This window comes from Trachypithecus francoisi, unplaced genomic scaffold (genome assembly GCF_009764315.1).
Source record: "Trachypithecus francoisi isolate TF-2019V2 unplaced genomic scaffold, Tfra_2.0 Lachesis_group4, whole genome shotgun sequence".
Classification (NCBI taxonomy): domain Eukaryota; kingdom Metazoa; phylum Chordata; class Mammalia; order Primates; family Cercopithecidae; genus Trachypithecus; species Trachypithecus francoisi.
Window position 1 is genome coordinate 60,594,856 of NW_022681469.1, and position 19,952 is coordinate 60,614,807.

The window sequence follows — 19,952 nt, forward strand, 5'->3', positions numbered from 1 at the left end:
GTTGCAATCCCTCAAGGATATTTTAAAATTGTCATAGACCTTAAAGATTGCTTTTTACAATTCCCCTTCATCCTACTGACCAAAAACGATTTGCCTTTAGCTTACCATCTATAAATTTCAAAGAACCAATGAAGCGATACCAATGGAAGGTGTTACCTCAAGGTATGGCCAACAGTCCCACCTTGTGTCAAAAATATGTGGCTACAGCCATACACTCAGTTAGAGAGACATGGAAACAAATATACATTATACATTACATGGATGATATCCTCATAGCAGGAAAAATGGGAGAACAAGTTTTACAGTGTTTTGCTCAACTCAACAAGAACTAACCACAGCGGGGTTACAATAGCTCCAGAAAAAATACAACTACAAGACCCTTATACATATTTAGGTTTTCAAATAAATGGACCTAAAATTACCAATCAAAATCCGTTATCCGTAAAGATCAGTTACAAACCCTTAATGATTTCCAAAAGCTCCTTGGAGACATAAATTGGCTCCGGCCATACTTAAAACTCACCACGGGAGACTTAAAACCCTTATTCGACACCCTGAGAGGTGACCCCAACCCTAAGTCCCTTAGGTCGTTTTCAAAAGAAGCTCTTTTATCACTTAATAAGTAGAGGCGGCCATTGCTGAGCAATTTGTTACCAACATAGACTATTCACAGCCATTAACCTTTTTAATATTTAACACAACACTGACACCTACTGGTTTATTCTGGCAAAATAACCCTATTATGTGGGTCCACTTGCCTTCATCACCCAAAAAGGTATTACTCCCCTATTATGATGCCACAGCAGATTTAATTATTTTAGGGAGAGACAATAGCAAAAAATATTTTGGAATTGAGCCTTTTACAATCATACAACCTTATTCTAAGCCACAAATCCATTGGTTGATGCAAAACACTGAAACGTGGCCAATTGCTTGCGCCTCTTATGCCGGTAACTTAGATAACCATTACCCGCCAAACAAGCTTATCCAATTTTGTAAGCTACATGCTTTTGTCTTCCCTCATGTCATCAGTAAAACACCTTTAGACAATGCCTTATTAGTATTCACTGATGGGTCATCCACAGGAACTGCTGCATATACCTTTGCTGACACCACTGTTAAATTCAAAACCAGTCATACTTCGGCTCAGCTAGTAGAATTGCAGGCCCTAATCGCGGTGCTGTTAGCCTTCCCTGATCAGGCTCTTAATATTTATACTGATAGTGCATACTTAGCTCACTCAATACCTTTACTTGAGACCGTAGCACAAATCAAACATGTGTCAGACACAGCCAAGTTATTTTTAAAATGCCAACAGTTAATACATAATAGAACAACACCCTTCTTTCTTGGACACATTAGAGCTCATTCAGGATTACCAGGACCTCTATCCCAGGGCAACCAGCTGGCTGACATGGCAACCAAGACGGTAGCCATAGCTACAAATACAAACCTAGCCCAAGCACAGGCTACTCATGCCTTACGCCATCTTAATGCTCAAACTTTGAGACTGATGTTTAAAATAACTAGAGAACAAGCAAGACAAATAGTTAAACAATGTCAGACCTGTATAACATACCTGCCAGTCCCTCACTTAGGAATTAACCCAAGAGGACTAGTTCCCAACATGATCTGGCAAATGGATGTCACCCATTATTCAGAATTTGGTAACTTAAAATACGTCCATGTATGTATAGATACATTTAGTGGATTTATACTAGCCACCCTACAAACAGGAGAAGCTACTAAACATGTCATAGCTCATTTACTACACTGTTTTTCCATAGTTGGAAAGCCTAAACAACTAAAAACAGACAATGGTCCTGGCTATATATCCAAAGCCTTTCAAGACTTTTGTCTTAAATTACAAATAAAGCACATTACTGGAATTCCATATAACCCTCAAGAACAAGGAATAGTTGAAAGAGCACACCTATCCTTAAAAACCACCACTGACAAAATAAAAAAGGGAGAATGGTACCCTACTAAGGGCACCCCTAGAACTATCCTTAATCACACACTTTTTATTTTAAATTTTTTAAATTTGGATAACCTGAACAGATCAGCAGCCGATCGATTTTGGCATTCCGAGTCCAAAAAACAATTTGCCATGGTTAAATGGAAAGACCCCTTAGACAACACATGGCATGGTCCAGACCCAGTGTTAATCTGGGGAAGAGGCTCAGTTGTGTTTTTTCTCAAACTCATGATGCAGCCAGATGGCTACCAGAGCGACTGGTAAGACAGGTACCTAACAATAGCCAATCCAGGGAGTAATTTTCTCCCTGAGAGTACTCTTTTTCTCTATTGCAGAGATGAACTCCAACTACGAGCCCCTCTGGACCATGGTGCTGATTTGCCAAGCATTCCAGGTTCATGCTGGCTTCAGTGATCCATGTGAGGCCCTTACATATATACAACAATGACACGGTAAGCCCTGTGATTGTTTGGGGGGATATGTGACCTCCCCTCCAGATACATACATCTCAACCGTGTCCTGCTCTGCTTACACAGCATACCTGCCTAGTAACTCCCTTAAGTGGAGGTGTGTGTCAACCCCAAGATTGTCTAGCGGAGGGGGTACCACAACCTGCCCTTCTTACACATTTAAGACTGCTATGCATAGTTCCTGCTACACTACTTATCTAGAATGTACCTCTGGCGGTAAAACATACTATACTGCTATCTTAACAAGATCTAGAACCCCTACTGTAGGGGCCAGTAATGTCCCTACAGTTTTAGGAAATACCAATAACCTTATATCGGCTGGCTGTACTGGAATTGTAGGACAGCCTGTCTGCTGGAATATTCACCCCCCTCTTCATATCTCTGACGGAGGAGGACCACAAGACAAGGTCCGAGAAATTAGGGTATACAAAAAACTTGAAGAGTTGCAAAGGTCCCTGTACCCGGAAATTCACTACCACCCCTTGGCCTTGCCCAAGCCCGAGGGAAAGAGAAAATTGATGCCCAGACCTTTGACCTCCTCACTGCTACTCATAACCTGCTTAACAATTCCAACTCTAGTCTAGCTAATGACTGCTGGCCGTGTCTGCAATCAGGAGATCCCGTTCCTCTTGCCATACCCAGCAATGACTTAAATTATACATCCAATACCCCTTGCACCATAATTCCTCCCCTTAAAGTACAGCCTTTAGAATTTCCTAGTTCCTCTTGCATCTACTCCCCCCTCCCCTTAATAACACTTATGACCTCGATGTAGGATTCAATCAATTCAATATTTTTCCACCATAGAAAATTTCCCAATCGCTGCATGCCCCAAACAGCTCGGTTTTTATAGGTGGCAAAAATAGGGCTTATACCTATTTACCTACTAACTGGACAGGACGCTGTGTCTTAGCCACACTTTTGCCAGACATAGACATTATCCCTGGAGATGAACCTGTACCTATCCCAGCTATAGATCACTTTTTAGGAAGAAACAAAAGGGCAATACAATTTATCCCCTTACTTGCAGGATTAGGCATAACTACCGCCGTAGCAACTGGGGCTACAGGCCTAGGGGTCTCTGTGACTCAATACATCAAATTGTCTCGCCAATTGATCTCAGATATGCAGGCCATTTCAAGTACTATACAAGATTTACAAGATCAGGTAGATTCTCTGGCAGAAGTAGTGCTCCAAAATAGAAGAGGCCTAGATTTACTAACTGCAGAACAGGGAGGCATCTGCTTGGCTTTACAGGAGAAGTGCTGTTTCTATGCCAATAAATCCGGGATCGTCAGAGATAAAATCAGGCGTCTACAAGAAGACCTAGAAAAACAACGAAAAGAAATAACCGATAACCGTTTTGGACTGGGTTCCATGGACTCTTCCCTATCTTATGCCATTCCTGGGCCCCCTGCTTGCCTATTGCTCTTACTCTCTGTAGGACCTTTGGTCTTCAATAAGCTCATGACATTCATTAAGCAACAAGTCGAGGCTATCCAAGCGAAACCTATACAGGTCCATTATCATTACCTAGAACAAGAAGATGCGGTGGTTCATACTCACACCCATTATGACCACCTTCCCTATGCGCTGAACTGGACAGCCAATGACGGGTAAGAGAGTATCATCTCTCACTAACCTAAGACAGGAGGGCCGTCATAAGCTACTGCCTAATCCCATGACGGGTACCAGTGATGAGATGTATTACTCCAACCTAAGACAGGCGCAGTTCCCAAGGGACAATCTTCTAGCCAAAATTATATATAAAAAAGGGGGACCTGTCCGGAGCCATGAGGCCCGGAATTAGCCGACCTCTGTTGCTTGATCTCCGCAAAGCGGAGACAAGATGGCACATTTCCGGGTTCTTCATTATAAACTGTTCCCGCGCACGCCTAAAGTTTTTCCCGCGTGCGCCTAAAGCTTTTCCCGCGCGCGCCTAAACTGTTCCCGCGCGCGCGCAAACCTTTCGCGCCCAGGAAGATATGCAGCCTACAGCACAGGCACGATCCCATGCCCAGGAAAATTACAAACCCACGGCGCATGCGCAATTATAATTTGAGAAAATCCGGCCCCCCATCACCGCCCTGGCCCAACCTCTTCCTCTGCCAGCCTATATAAGGCATTGCACTGCCACCATTAAACGAGACTCGATCAGGCTATTTGTCTTGTCTCCATTTCTCGTGTTTTCTTGTCTCCTCCATTCCCACTCCCCCTTCCAGGGCCCATTCGACTGTCCTGAGGGTTGGGACATAAGGAAGGGATCCAGTTTCAGCTTTCTACATATGGCTAGCCAGTTTTCCCAGCACGATTTATTAAATAGGGAATTCTTTCCCCATTTCTTGTTTTTGTCAGATTTGTCAAAGATCAGATGGTTGTAGATGTGTGGTATTAATTCTGAGGGCTCTGTTCTGTTCCATTGGTCTAATCTCTGTTTTGGTACCAGCACCATGCTATTTTGGTTACTGTAGCCTTGTAGTATAGTTTGAAGTCAGGTGGCGTAATGCCTCCAGCTTTGTTGTTTTGGCTTAGGATTATCTTGGCAATGCAGGCTCTTTTTTGATTGATGAACTTTAGTTTTTTTCCAATTCTGTGAAGAAAGTCATTGGTATCTTGATGGGGATGGCATTGAATCCATAAATTACCTTGGGCAGTATGGCCATTTTCACGATATTGATTCTTCCTATCCATAAGCATGGAATGTTATTCCATTTGTTTGAGTCCTCTTTTATTTTGTTGAGCCATGGTTGGTATTTCTCCTTGAAGAGGTCCTTCACATCCCTTGTAAGTTGGATTCCTGGGTATTTTGTTCTCTTTGAAGCAATTGTGAATGGGAGTTCACTCATGATTTGGCTCTCTGTTTGTCTGTTATTGGTGTATAGGAATGCTTGTGATTTTTGCACATTGATTTTGTATCCTGAGACTTTGCTGAAGTTGCTTATCAGCTTAAGGAGATTTTTGTGATGAGACAATGGGGTTTTCTAAATATGTAATCACATCATCTGCAAACAGAGACAATTTGACTTCCTCTTTTCCTAATTGAATACCCTTTGTTTCTTCCTCCTGCCTGATTACCCTGGACAGAACTTCCAACACTATGTTGAATAGGAGTGGTGAGAGAGGGCATCCTTGTCTTATGCCAGTTTTCAAAGGGAATGCTTCCAATTTTTGCCCATTCAGTATGATATTGGCTGTGGGTGTGTCATAAATAGCGCTTATTATTTTGAGATACATCCCGTCAATACCTATTGAAGAGTTTTTAGCATGAAGGGCTGTTGAATTAAAACAGCAAAAGCAATGGCAACAACAGCCAAAATTGACAAATGGGATCTAATTAAACTAAAGAGCTTCTGCACAGCAAAAGAAAATACCATCAGAGTGAACAGGCAACCTACAAAATGGGAGAAAATTTTTGCAATCTACTCATCTGACAAAGGGCTAATATCCAGAATCTACAACGGACTGAAACAAATTTACAAGAAAAAAATCAACCCCATCAAAAAGTGGGCAAAGGATATAAACAGACACTTCTCAAAAGAAGACATTTACACAACCAACGGATACGTGTAAAAATGCTCATCATCATTGGCCATCAGAGAAATGCAAATCAAAACCACTGTGAGATACCATCTCACACCAGTTAGAATGGCCATCATTAAAAAGTCAGGAAACAAGAGGTGCTGGAGAGGATGTGGAGAAATAGGAACACTTTTACACTGTTGCTGGGACTGTAAACTAGTTCAACCATTGTGGAAGACAGTGTAGTGATTCCTCAAGGATCTAGAACTAGAAATACCATTTGACCCAATCATCCCATTACTGGGTATATAACCAAAGGATTATAAATCATGCCGCTATAAAGACACATGCACACGTATGTTTACTGCGGCACTATTCACAATAGCAAAGACTTGGAACCAACCCAAATGTCCATCAATGATAGAATGGATTAAGAAAATGTGGTACATATACACTATGGAATACTATGCAGCCACAAAAAAGGATGAGTTCACGTCTTTGTAGGGACACGGATGAAGCTGGAAACCTTCATTCAGAGCAAACTATCACAAGGACAGGAAACCAAACACTGCATGTTCTCACTAATAGGTGGGAATTGAATAATGAGAACACTTGGACACAGGGTGGGGAACATCACACACCGGGGCCTATTGTGGGGTAGAGGAAGGGAGGAGGGATAACATTAGGAGAAATACCTAATACAAATGACAAGTTAATAGGTACAGCACACCAACATGGCACATGTATACATATGTAACAAACATATGTGCACATTGTACATATGTACCCTAGAACTTAAAGTATAATAATAATAATAAATGAAATGTTTAAATCTTGAATTGGCAGGGCATTCCCATCTCCTCAAATATTCTTTATACTTGTTGAACATTTAAAATTTTGATTTACTTTTCTTTTTATAGAAAGACATTTGTAAATTTAGGTTTTTGTATTTTAAAAAATACTTTCTCAATTAGGTCTTTTATTATTACCTCTATTATAATTGTTCTGGTTTCTACATTGACTAAATATAAAATCCCTAGGTTACATTTCTTTTTTCTTAGTGTGATGAATACACATTTATTTCTCGTAGCTGGGTTTGAATTCCAGGCCCATGCCTCACTATGTACTTTTGAGAAAGTTAACCCCTCTGTGTCTTAGTTTCTTCCTCTGTAATATGAAGATACTAGCACCTTTATTACAGAGTGGCTCTGAGGATTAAATTAGTTAATGCATTTAAAGTGCTTCTAACAGTGAATGAAATAGAGTAAGCACTCAAATGTTAAGACCATGCAACTTTGATAAATCATAGCGACTATGAATCGATGGCTTAATAACTGACACTTCTCCTTTCCCCAAATAAGTAGCCCTGGAAAAATTGTTGAAAGTACTCAATCTTCAGGGAAGTGCTGAATGTCGAACATTACCATGTTGTGATGATAATGGATGTCCTGGATTTGAATTTACCCTACTAATTAGTTAGTTTGTACTATGTCATGGATGTTGGCAGAATACACATGATAATCCCGGGACAAAAACAGAAGACTTTGTTATTTACAGCACAGTAAAAACATGAGCATCAGTGTATTTTCCATCAGCTGTCCCCACTTTAAGTCTTACAGGGGCCACGCAATAGGGCTCAGGTCCATGCTCCACAACTTGTGGGTTTGTATCACAGCTGAGGAACACTGAGGTTCCAAAATCCAGCACTTTGAGGAAAAGCAGTAAGGAAATCATCCTCTTGTTTAAGAGTAGGGCTAAGACATTGCTTCATCCCTCCTAGTTTATCACTAGAAACATATACCTAAGAATAGGCCCAGGCAAGGAGAAATTAGGACCTTCCTTTCTGGGCATACGCAGCAAGACAAGTAGGAAAATAAGCCCAAGGACAACTGTCTTTTCCAACAGTATTCCAGGTGTGATATTTGGTTATTATTTTGCCCTTTCTAGCTTTATGAAAAAAGTTTGGTAAATTCAGTTAACAACATTAAATTGACGTCTTCTTAGAAGGCTTCTCAGAGCCTTCACTGTACTATAAATATCTAAGAGGAAAAGTTAGTGTTCAGTGTTTAGTAAAGTTTTATGGCCATGGATTCCTTTTCCTTAAGAATAATTACTTAGGAAGGCAGGGTATATTAAAAAAAAAAAATCTTGGTTGTTACTATTCTGCTTGCTTCTCATTTATTTCCTGACTTCTCTTTTTAATTACTGTAAGATAGCCATACATTTATTTGATGCATGATCATAAAATTCCTAGGCCAATAAGGGGTACATATAAAATACCCAGTATTTGAAATGCTGATGGAGTTCCCTATTCTGCTGCTTTCACTGACATGCTTACCTTAATCATCTGACCATAGTATTGACTGCCATGTTTTATCTTTGTGTAACACATGATACATTTCTGGACTACACAGATACTTTTTGTAAGCAGAACACTAAACATTCCTTTAATTTCCTGCTATGCTATTCTAACATTCTTCTCTCACTCTTACATGTCAGATATCTTACTATTTAATCTTTCTTTATATTCAATACTTCATTCTCTGGTAAACTCTATTCAACATCTTAAAACGTTGGTGCTAATCTATCATTACTTACAGGAGTCATCTGTTAATGCCATGAAAACTTTGCTCATTAAAAGAATTTAAGGAGCACTCTTAGCTGTTGCAGAGACAGCAGTGGTCCTTAATCTTTTCTGCCCCCTGCATATTTCAGACCCCTACAATTAAAAGTAATAATGCAATAAATACTGGCCAGTTGTCTGTGGATGGAAGTATCAGGCAACGAACATCAGGGGCATTGAAGAGCTTTCACATCTTTGTCAACTGTTGCAATAACTGACAGTACAGAAGAGATCACAGACTGCCATCAGCTTGGCTTCTTGAGTGACTGTGTAGAGGGCACAGCCAGGTCACAAATTTGAGACATGAGATATGAGAAGAAAGATTTTCTTCAGTTACGTTATTGCAAAAAGTGTACTGGTTTTACCATATTTTAAATAACAAAAGATCCTCCCCCAAACTGAAAGGTTTTCAGGTTGTCTTTAGAGCTACTAATAATCTATGCAAAACCTGTGTTAATAAATTTTGAAACTTTGTAGATCCTGATATTTGAGAATTTAGAATATGCTCTAGCAATGTTTACTAAATGGTATCCTTTAGAACACTAATTTTGGGATATAACAGATACTTTATGGAAAATTTGGTCCAATGGTGAAATATTTGGGTGGGTTGCTACATATATAAACATGATAAATGTTGCAATACATCATTATTCTTTTAAGCCAATGTTTCTAAACTTAAGGATGGAACATATTTTTTTTTTTTTCTATTAGATATTTGGAGTGGTGACTTACAGGATTTGGGAAATACCAAAATAGAGAAAAGTTTACTACTTCTCAGAAGGGCTGCCATGTGATAGAAGGATTCTGCATATTCCACATAGGTTAAGAATTCTAGGAAATATGAGTACAATACCAAGAAGATAAACCTGAATCTTAAATTCTGAATCATGGCAAAAACTTCTGTTACACATAAAATTTTGAAGCAGCAAAAGGGAGAAAAATACAAAACACATTATATATACATGCACATATATACAGTCACATGCATACATATGTACACACATACATATATACATGCTCATGTATCTGGAGATGAAAGTCTTACTCTACAGAAGCCACTCTTGAAAGTCTGGAAGAGATGACTACACCACCAGATATGCAGACATTAATAGAGAGACACATAAAAAGGAAAAAAAGCAGGAAACATGACACCATCTAAGGAACACATTAATTCTTCAGTAACTAACCCAAAAGAAAGGGAAATTTATGAATTGCCTGAGAAGGCATTCAAAACAATAATCTTAAGGAAATTCAGCAAGATGTAAGACAATATATAGTCAAGGAAATCGGAAAACAATTCATGATCTGCATGAGAAATTCAACAAAAAGATAGATGACATAAAAAAGAAGCAAACAGAAATATTGAAGATGAAGAATTCAATCAATGGAAGAGAGACAATGAATGGTTTTCAACAGCAGACTGGATCAATCTTCTAAAAAAGAATCTGAATTTGAAGATATATCTTTTGAAATAAGTCAGAAAAAAGGAAAAAATGAAAAAGAGTAAAGACACCTACAGGAATTACAGAACACCATTAAGCAAACACATATTCATATATTATGGGATTTCAAAAAACAGAACAGTTAAAGAAAGGGACAGTCAGATTATTTAATGAAATAATTGCTGAAAAGTTTCCATCTTAGGAGAGATAGGGCATCCAGATCCATGAAACTCAAAGGTGCTTGAATAGATTCAACACAAATCTGTCCTGAGACGCATTACAATCAAACTGTCAACAGTGAATTACAAAGAGAATTCTAAAAGTAGCAATAGAAAAGTATCAAATCAGGCACTTTGGCAAGATGGCCGAGTAGGAACAGCTCTGGTCTGTGGCTCTCAGGGAGATCAACGCCAAAGGTGGGTAATTTCTGCATTCCAACTGAGGTACCTGGCTCATCTCATTGGGACTGGTTAGACAGTGGGTGCAGCCCACAGAAGGCGAGCCAAAGCAGGGTGTGGCATTGCCTCACCCAGGAAGCAGAAGGGGTCAGGGAACGCCCTCACCTAGCCAAGGGAAGTCATGAGGGACTGTGCCATGAGGAATGGTGCACTACAGCCCGATACTATGCCTTTCCTATGGCCTTCACAACCCCCACAGAACAGGAGATTCCCTCAGGTGCCTACACCACCAGGGTCCTGGGTTTCAAGCACTAAACTGGGCGGCTGTTTGGGCAGACACCAAGCTAGCTGCAGGAGACTTTTTCATACCCCAGTGGTGCCTGGAACACCAGCGAGACAGAACTGTTCACTCCCCTGGAAAGGGGGCTGAAACCAGGGAGCCAAGTGGTCTAGCTCAGCAGATCCCATACCCACGAATCTCAGCAAGCTAAGATCCACTGGCTTGAAATTCTCCCTGCCAGCACAGCAGTCTGAAGTCAACCTGGGATGCTGGTACTCGGTGGGAGGAGGGGTGTCTGCCATTACTGAGGCTTCAATAGGTGGTTTTCCCCTCACAGTATAAACAAAGATGCCTGGAAGTTCAAACGGGGTGGAGCCCACCACAGCTTGGCAAAGCTGCTTTGGCCAGAGTGCCCCTCCAGATTCCTCCTCTCTGGGCAGGGAATCTTTGGAAAAAAACGCAGCAGCCCCACTTAGGGGCTTATAGATAAAACCCCCATCTCCCTGGGACAGAGCACGTGGGGGAAGGGACAGCTGTCGGCACAGCTTCAGCAGACATAAATGTCCCTGCCCGCCAGTGCTGAAGAGAGCAGCAGATCTCCTAGCACAGCGTTCAAGCTCTGCTAAGGGACAGACTGCCTCCTCAAGTGGTTCCGACCCCAGCAGGGGTCAACAGACACCTCATAAAGGAGAGCTATGGCTGGCATCTGGAGGGTTCCCCCTGGGATGAAGCTTCCAGAGGAAGGAACAGGCAGCAATCTACTGTTCTGCAGCCTCTGCTGGTGACACCCAGGCAAACAGGGTCTGGAGTGGACCTCCAGCAAACTCCAGCAGACCTGCAGCAGAAGGACCTGTTAGATGGAAAACTAACAAACAGAAAGGAATAGCATCAACACCAACAGAAATGATATCCACTCAGAAACCCAATTGGAAGGTCACCCACATCAAAGACCAAAGGTAGATAAATCCACAAAGATGAGGAAAAACCAGCACAAAAAGGCAAAAATTCCAAAAACCAGAATGCCTCTTCTCCTCCAAAGGATCACATCTCCTCAAAAGCAAGGGAACAAAACTGGATGGAGAATGAGTTTAATGAAGGGACAGAAGTAGGCTTCAGAAGGTGGGTAATAACAAACTCCTCTGAGCTAAAGGAGCATATTCTAACCCAATGCAAGGAAGCTAAGAACCATGAAAAAAAGGTTAGAGGAATTGCTAACTAGAATAACCGGTTTAGAGAAGAACGTAAATGACCTGATGGAGCTGAAAAACAAAGCACGAGAACTTCGTGAAGCATACACAAGTATCAATAGCTGAATCGATCAAGTGGAAGAAAGGATATCAGAAATTGAAGATCAATTTAATGAAATAAAGTGTGAAGACAAGATTAGAGAAAAAGAAAAAAAATGAGAAGGAATGAACAAAGCCTCCAGGAAATATGGGACTATGTGAAAAGACCATACCTATCTTTGAGTAGTGTACCTGGAAGTGACAGGGAGAATGGAATCAAGTTGGAAAACACTCTTCAGGGTGTTATCCAGGAGAACTTCCCCAACCTAGCAAGACAGGCCAACATTCAAATTCAGGAAATACAGAGAACTCCATAAAGATACTCCTTGAGAAGAGCAACCCCAAGACACATAATCCTCAGATTCACCAAGGTTGAAATGAAGGAAAAAGTGTTAAGGGCAGCAAGAGAGAAAGGTTGGGTTACCGACAAATGGAAGCCCATCAGACTAACAGTGGATCTATCTGTAGAAACCCTACAAGCCAAAAGAAAGTGGAAGCCAATATTCTACATTCTTAGAGAATTTTCAACCCAGAATTTCACATACAGTCAAACTAAGTTTCATAAGTGAAGGAGAAATAAAATCCTTGACAGATAAGCAAATGCTGAGAGATCTTGTCACCACTGGGCCTGTCTTACAAAAGCTCCTGAAGGAAGCACTAAACATGGAAAGGAAAAACTGGTACCAGCCACTGCAAAAACATGCCAAATTATAAATACCATCAACAATATGAAGATACCATAACAACTAATGGACAAAATAACCAGCTAATTGATCCTAATGACAGGATCAAATTCACACATAACAATATTAACCTTAAAGGTAAATGGGCTAAATGCCCCAATTAAGACACAGACTGGCAGATTGGATAAAGAATCAAGACCCATCAGTGTGCTGAATTCAAGAGACCCATTTATGTGCAAAGACACACGTAGGCTCAAAATAAGCGGATGGAGGAACATTTACCAAGCAAATGGAAAGCCAAAAAAAAAACAAAAATAAAAAAGCAGGGGTTGCAATTCTAGTCTCTGATAAAACAGACGGTAAGCCAACAAAGATCAAAAGAGACAAAGAAGGCCATTACATAATGGTAAAGGGAACAATGCAACAGGAAGAGCTAACTATGCACCCAATACAGGAGCCCCCGGATTCACAAAGCAAGTTCTTAGAGACCTCCATTAGACTCCCACACAATAATAGGGAGACTTTAGCACTCCACTGTCAGTATTAGACAGATCAACAAGACAGAAAATTGACAAGTATATTCAGGACTTGAACTCAGTTCTGGACTAAGCAGACCTGATAGACATCTATGAAACTCTCTATCCAAAAACGGAATATACCTTCTCCTCAGCACCACATTCCACTTATTCTAAAATTGGCCACATAATTGGAAGTAAAACACTCCTCAGCAAATGCAAAAGAACAGAAATAATAACAAACGGTCTCTCAGACCACAGTGCAATCAAATTAGAACTCAGGATTAAGAAACTCACTCAAAAATCACACAACTACATGGAACCTGAACAACCTGCCCCTTAATGATTACTGGGTAAATAACAAATTAAGGCAGATATAAATAAGTTATTTGAAACCAGTGAGAACAAAGACACAACTTACCAGAATCTCTGGGACACAGCTAAAGCAGTGTTTGGAGAGAAATTTATAGCACTAAATGCCCACAGGAGAAAGTGGGAAAGACCTAAATTGACACCCTAACATCACAATTAAAAGAACTAGAGAAGTAGCAGCAAACAAATTCAAAAACTAGCAGAAGACAAGAAATAACTAAGATCAGAGCAGAACTGAAGGAGAGAGAGACACGAAAAACCCTTTTAAAAAAATCAGTGAATCCAGGAGCTAGTTTTTTGAAAAGATTAACAAAACAGATAGACTGCTAGCCAGACTAATGAAGTGAGAAGAATAAAATAGGCACAATAAAAACTGACAAAGGGGATATCACTACTGATCCCACAGAAATACAAACTACCATCAGAGAATACCATAAATACCTCTATGCAAATAAACTAGAAAATCTAGAAGAAATGGTAAATTCCTGGACACACACACCTGCTGAAGTTTAAACCAGGAAGAAGTCGAATCCCTGAACAGAACAATAACAAGTTCAGAAATTGAGGCAATAATTAATAGCCTACCAACCAAAAAAAGTCCAGGACCAGATGGATTCAAAGCCGAATTCTACCAGAGATACAAAGAGGAGCTGGTACCATTCCTTTGGAAACTATTCCAAACAACAGAAAAAGAGGGGCTCCTCCCCAACCCATTTAATGAGGCCAGCATCATCCTGATACAAAAACCTGGCAAAGACACAACAAAAAAATAAAATTTCAGGCCAATATCCCTGATGCACATTGATGTGAAAATCCTCAATAAAATACCAGCAAACCAAAAATCCAGCAGCACATCAAAAAGCTTATCCACCATGATCGACTTGGTTTCATTCCTGGGATGCAAGGCTGTTTCAACATATGCAAATCAATCAATATAATCCATGACATAAATAGAACCAATAACAAAAACTACATGTTTATCTCAATAGATGCAGAAAAGGTCTTCAACAAAATTCAACACCCCTTCATGGTAAAAGCTCTCAATAAACTAGGTATTGATGGGACATATCTCAAAATAATAAGAGCTATTTATGACAAACCCACAGCCAATATCATACTGAATGGGTAAAAACTGGAAGTATTCCCTTTGAAAACTGGCCCAAGACAAGGATGCCCTCTCTCACCACTCCTATTCAACATAGTATTGGCAGTTCTGGCCAGGGTCAGGCAAGAGAAAGAAATAAAGGGTCTTCAATTAGGAAAACAGGAAGTCAGATTGTCTCTGTTTGCAGATGACATGATTGTATGTTTAGAAAACCCCATCATCTCCGCCCAAAATCTCCTTAAGCTGATAAGCAACTTTAGCAAAGTCTCAGGATACAAAATCAATGTGCAAAAATCACAAACATTCCTGTACACCAATAATAGAAAAACAGAGAGCCAAATCACGAGTGAACTCCCATTCAAAATTGCTACAAAGAGAATAAAATACCTAGGAATACAACTTACAGGGGATGTGAAAGACCTCTTCAAGGAGAACTACAAACCACTGCTCAAGGAAATAAGAGAGGACAAAAACAAATGGAAGGACATTCCATGCTCATGGATAGGAAGAATCAATATCATGAAAATGTCCATACTGCCCAAGGTAATTTATAGATTCAGTGCTATCCCCATTGATCTACCATTGACTTTCTTCACAGAATTAGAAAAAACTACTTTAAAGTTCATATGAAACCAAGAAAGAGCCTGTATTGCCAAGGTAATCCTAAGCAAAACAAACAAAGCTGGAGGCATCACGCTACCCAACTTCAAACTATACTACAAGGCTACAGTAACCAAAATAGCATGTTATTTGTACCAAAACAGTTATATAGACAAATGGAACAGAAAAGAGGCTTCAGAAATAACACCACACATCTATAACCATCTAATCTTTGACAAACCTGACAAAAACAAGCAATGGGGAAAGGATTCCCTATTTAACAAATGGTGTTGGGAAAACTGGCTAGCCATATGTAGAAAGCTGAAACTGGATCCCTTCCTTACACCTTATACAAAAATTAACTCAAGATGAAATCAAGACTTAAACGTAAGACCTAAAACCATAGAAACCCTGGAAGAAAACCTAGACAATACCATTCAGGACATAGGCATATCTAAAGACTTCATGACTAAAATACCAAAGGCAATGACAACAAAAGACAACATTGACAAATTGGATCTCATTAAACTAAAGAGCTTCTGCACAGCTAAAGAAACTATTATCAGAGTGAACAGGCAACCTACAAAATGGGAGAAAATTTCTGCAATCTATTCATCTAACAAATGGCTAATATGCAGAATCTATAAAGAACTTAAACAAATTTACAATAAAAAACACATCAAAAGGTGGGCAAAGGATATGAACAGACACTTTTCAAAAGAAGACATTTATGCAGCCAACAAACACATGAAAAAAAGCTCATCATCACTGGTCATTAGAGAAATGCAAATCAAAACCACAAAGGGACACTATCTCATGCCAGTTAGAATGGTGATCATTAAAAAGCCAGGAAACAATAGATGCTGGAGAGGATGTGGAGAAATAGGAACACTTTTACACTGTTGGCTGGAGTGTAAATTAGTTTAGCCACTGTGGAAGACTGTGTGGTGATTCCACAAGGATCTAGAACCAGACATAGCATTTGACCCAGCAATCCTATTACTGGGTATATACCCAAAGGATTATAAATCATTCTACTATAAAGACACATGCACATGTCTGTTTATTGTGGCACTATTCACAATACCAAAGACTTGGAACCAACCCAAATGCCCATCAATGATACACTGGATTAAGAAAATGTGGCACATATACACCATGGAACACTATGCAGCCATAGAAAAGGATGAGTTCATGTCCTTTGCAGGGACATGGATGAAGCTGGAAACCATCATTCTCAGCAAACTAACACAAGAACAGAAAACCAAACACCACATGTTCTCACTCATAAGTGGGAGTTGAACAATGAGAACAATGGACTCAGGGAGGGGAACCTCACACACTGGGACCTGTCAGTGGGTGGTGGGGTAGGGAAGGGATAGCAGTAGGATAAATACCTAATGTAGATGCTGAGTTGATGGGTGCGGCAAATCACCATGGCACGTGTATACCTATGTAACACACCTGCACGTTCTGCACATGTATCCCAGAACTTAAATTAAAAGAAGGTATCAAATCAAATATAATGAAGTCTGCATTAGACTATCAGTAAATTTCTCAGCAGAAACCTTGCAGACCAGGAGAAAGTTGGATGACATATTCAAAGTTATAAAAGAAAAAAAAAACCTTTCAGTTAAGAATACCATACTCAACACAGTTGTCAATAGATGCTAACAAACTGAAGGATTCATTATCAGTAGAATTACTTTACAAGGAATGCTTAATGGAGTTCTTAAAGTGAAAACAAAAGGACAATAATTACTGTAACGAATACATATGAAAGTATAAAGCTCACTGGTAGAGGTAAATACATAATCAAATCAAGAATATTTCAATACTGGAATGGTATATAAATCATACATTTCTGTAATATAAAGATGAAAAGTCAAAATGGTCAGAAATAACTAAGACTATCATAAGTTGTTATTAAATATACAATATAAAAAGATGTAAATTTTAACATTAAAAACAAATTGTGGTGATGGGAGGGACAAAAGTCTAGAGCTTTTATGTTCAACAGAAATTAAGATGTTATCTGCTTTAAAAAGTAGATTATATCTAACATTTAAGTCTCTAATCCATCTTGAATTAATTTTCGTATAAGGGGTAAGGAAAGGATCCAGTTTCAGCTTTCTACTTATGGCTAGCCAATTTTCCCAGCACCATTTATTAAATAGGGATCCTTTCCCCATTTCTTGTTTCTCTCAGGTTTGTCAAAGATCAGATGGCTGTAGATGTGTGGTATTATTTCTGAGGACTCTGTTCTGTTCCATTGGTCTATTTCTCTGTTGTGGTACCAGTACCATGCTGTTTTGGTTACTGTAGCCTTGTAGTATAGTTTGAAGTCAGGTAGCGTGACGCCTCCAGCTTTGTCCTTTGACCTAGGATTGTCTTGGCAATGCGGGCTCTTTTTTGGTTCCATATGAACTTTAAAGCAGTTTTTTCCAATTCTGTGAAGAAAGTCATTGGTAGCTTGATGGGGATGGCATTGAATCTTAAATACCTTGGGCAGTATGGCCATTTTCACGATATTGATTCTTCCTATCCATGAGCATGGTATGTTCTTCCATTTGTTTGTGTCCTCTTTGATTTCACTGAGCAGTGGTTTGTAGTTCTCCTTGAAGAGGTCCTTTACATCCCTTGCAAGCTGGATTCCTAGGTATTTTATTCTCTTTGAAGCAATTGTGAATGGAAGTTCATTCCTGATTTGGCTCTCTGCTTGTCTGTTACTGGTGTATAAGAATGCTTGTGATTTTTGCACATTAATTTGTATCCTGAGACTTTGCTGAAGTTGCTTATCAGCTTAAGGAGATTTTGGGCTGAGACGATGGGGTTTTCTAAATATACAATTATGTCATCTGCAAACAGGGACAATTTGACTTCTTCTTTTCCTATCTGGATACCCTTGATTTCTTTCTCTTGCCTGATTGCCCTAGCCAGAACTTCCAACACTATGTTGAATAAGAGTGGTGAGAGAGGGCATCCCTGTCTTGTGCCAGTTTTCAAAGGGAATTTTTCCAGTTTTTGCCCATTCAGTATGATATTAGCTGTGGGTTTATCGTAAATAGCTCTTATTATTTTGAGGTACGTTCCATCAATACCGAATTTATTGAGCGTTTTTAGCATAAAGGGCCATAAAAACCCTAGAAGAAAACCTAGGTAGTACCATTCAGGACATAGGCATGGGCAAGGACTTCATGTCTAAAACACCAAAAGCAATGGCAGCAAAAGCCAAAATTGACAAATGGGATCTAATTAAACTAAAGAGCTTCTGCACAGCAAAAGAAACTACCATCAGAGTGAACAGGCAACCTACAGAATGGGAGAAAATTTTTGCAACCTACTCATCTGACAAAGGGCTAATATCCAGAGTCTACAACGAACTCAAACAAATATACAAGAAAAAACAACAACCCCATCAAAAAGTGGGGAAAGGATATGAACAGACATTTCTCAAAAGAAGACATCCATACAGCCAACAGACACATGAAAAAATGCTCGTCATCACTCGCCATCAGAGAAATGCAAATCAAAACCACAATGAGATACCATCTCACACCAGTTAGAATGGCAATCATTAAGAAGTCAGGAAACAATAGATGTTGGAGAGGATGTGGAGAAATAGGAACACTTTTACACTGTTGGTGGGATTGTAAACTAGTTCAACCATTATGGAAAACAGTATGGCGATTCCTCAAGGATCTAGAACTAGATGTACCATATGACCCAGCCATCCCACTACTGGGTATATACCCAGAGGATTATAAATTACTCTACTACAAAGACACATGCACACGTATGTTTATTGCGGCACTATTCACAATAGCAAAGACTTGGAATCAACCCAAATGTCCATCTGTGACAGACTGGATTAGAAAATGTGGTACATATACACCATGGAATACTATGCAGCCATCAAAAAGGATGAGTTTGCGTCCTTTGTAGGGACATGGATGCAGCTGGAAACCATCATTCTTAGCAAACTATCACAAGAAGAGAAAACCAAACACCGCATGTTCTCACTCATAGGTGGGAACTGAACAATGAGATCACTTGGACTCGGGAAGGGGAACATCACACACTGGGGCCTATCGGGGGAGGGGGGAGGAGGGAGGGATTGCATTGGGGAGTTATACATGATATAAACGTTATGCACATGTACCCTGGAACTTAAAGTATAATAAAATAAAAATAAAAATAAAAATTAAAAATAAATAAATAAATAAATAAAAAGTAGATTATAAGGATGGGCATGGTGGTTCACGCCTGTAATCTGAGCACTTTGGCTACAGAAATTAAGATGTTATCTGCTTTAAAAAGTAGATTATAAGGATGGGCATGGTGGCTCACGCCTGTAATCTGAGCACTTTGGGAGGCCAACACAGGCCGATCACCTGAGGTCAGGAGTTCAAGACCAGCCTGGCCAACATGGCAAAACCCCATCTCTACTAAAAATAAAAAAGTTAGCCGGGTGTTGTGGCATGCACCTGTAATCCCAGCTACTCAGGAGGCTGAGGCACAAAAATTGCTTGAACCCTAGAGGCGGAGGTTGCAGTGAGCCGAGATCACGCCATTGCACTCCAGCCTGGGTAACAAAAGCAAGACTCAGTCTCAAAAAAAAAAAAAAAATTAGCTAAAAGATTTTATACATAAGCCTACTGGTATCCACAAAACAAAACAA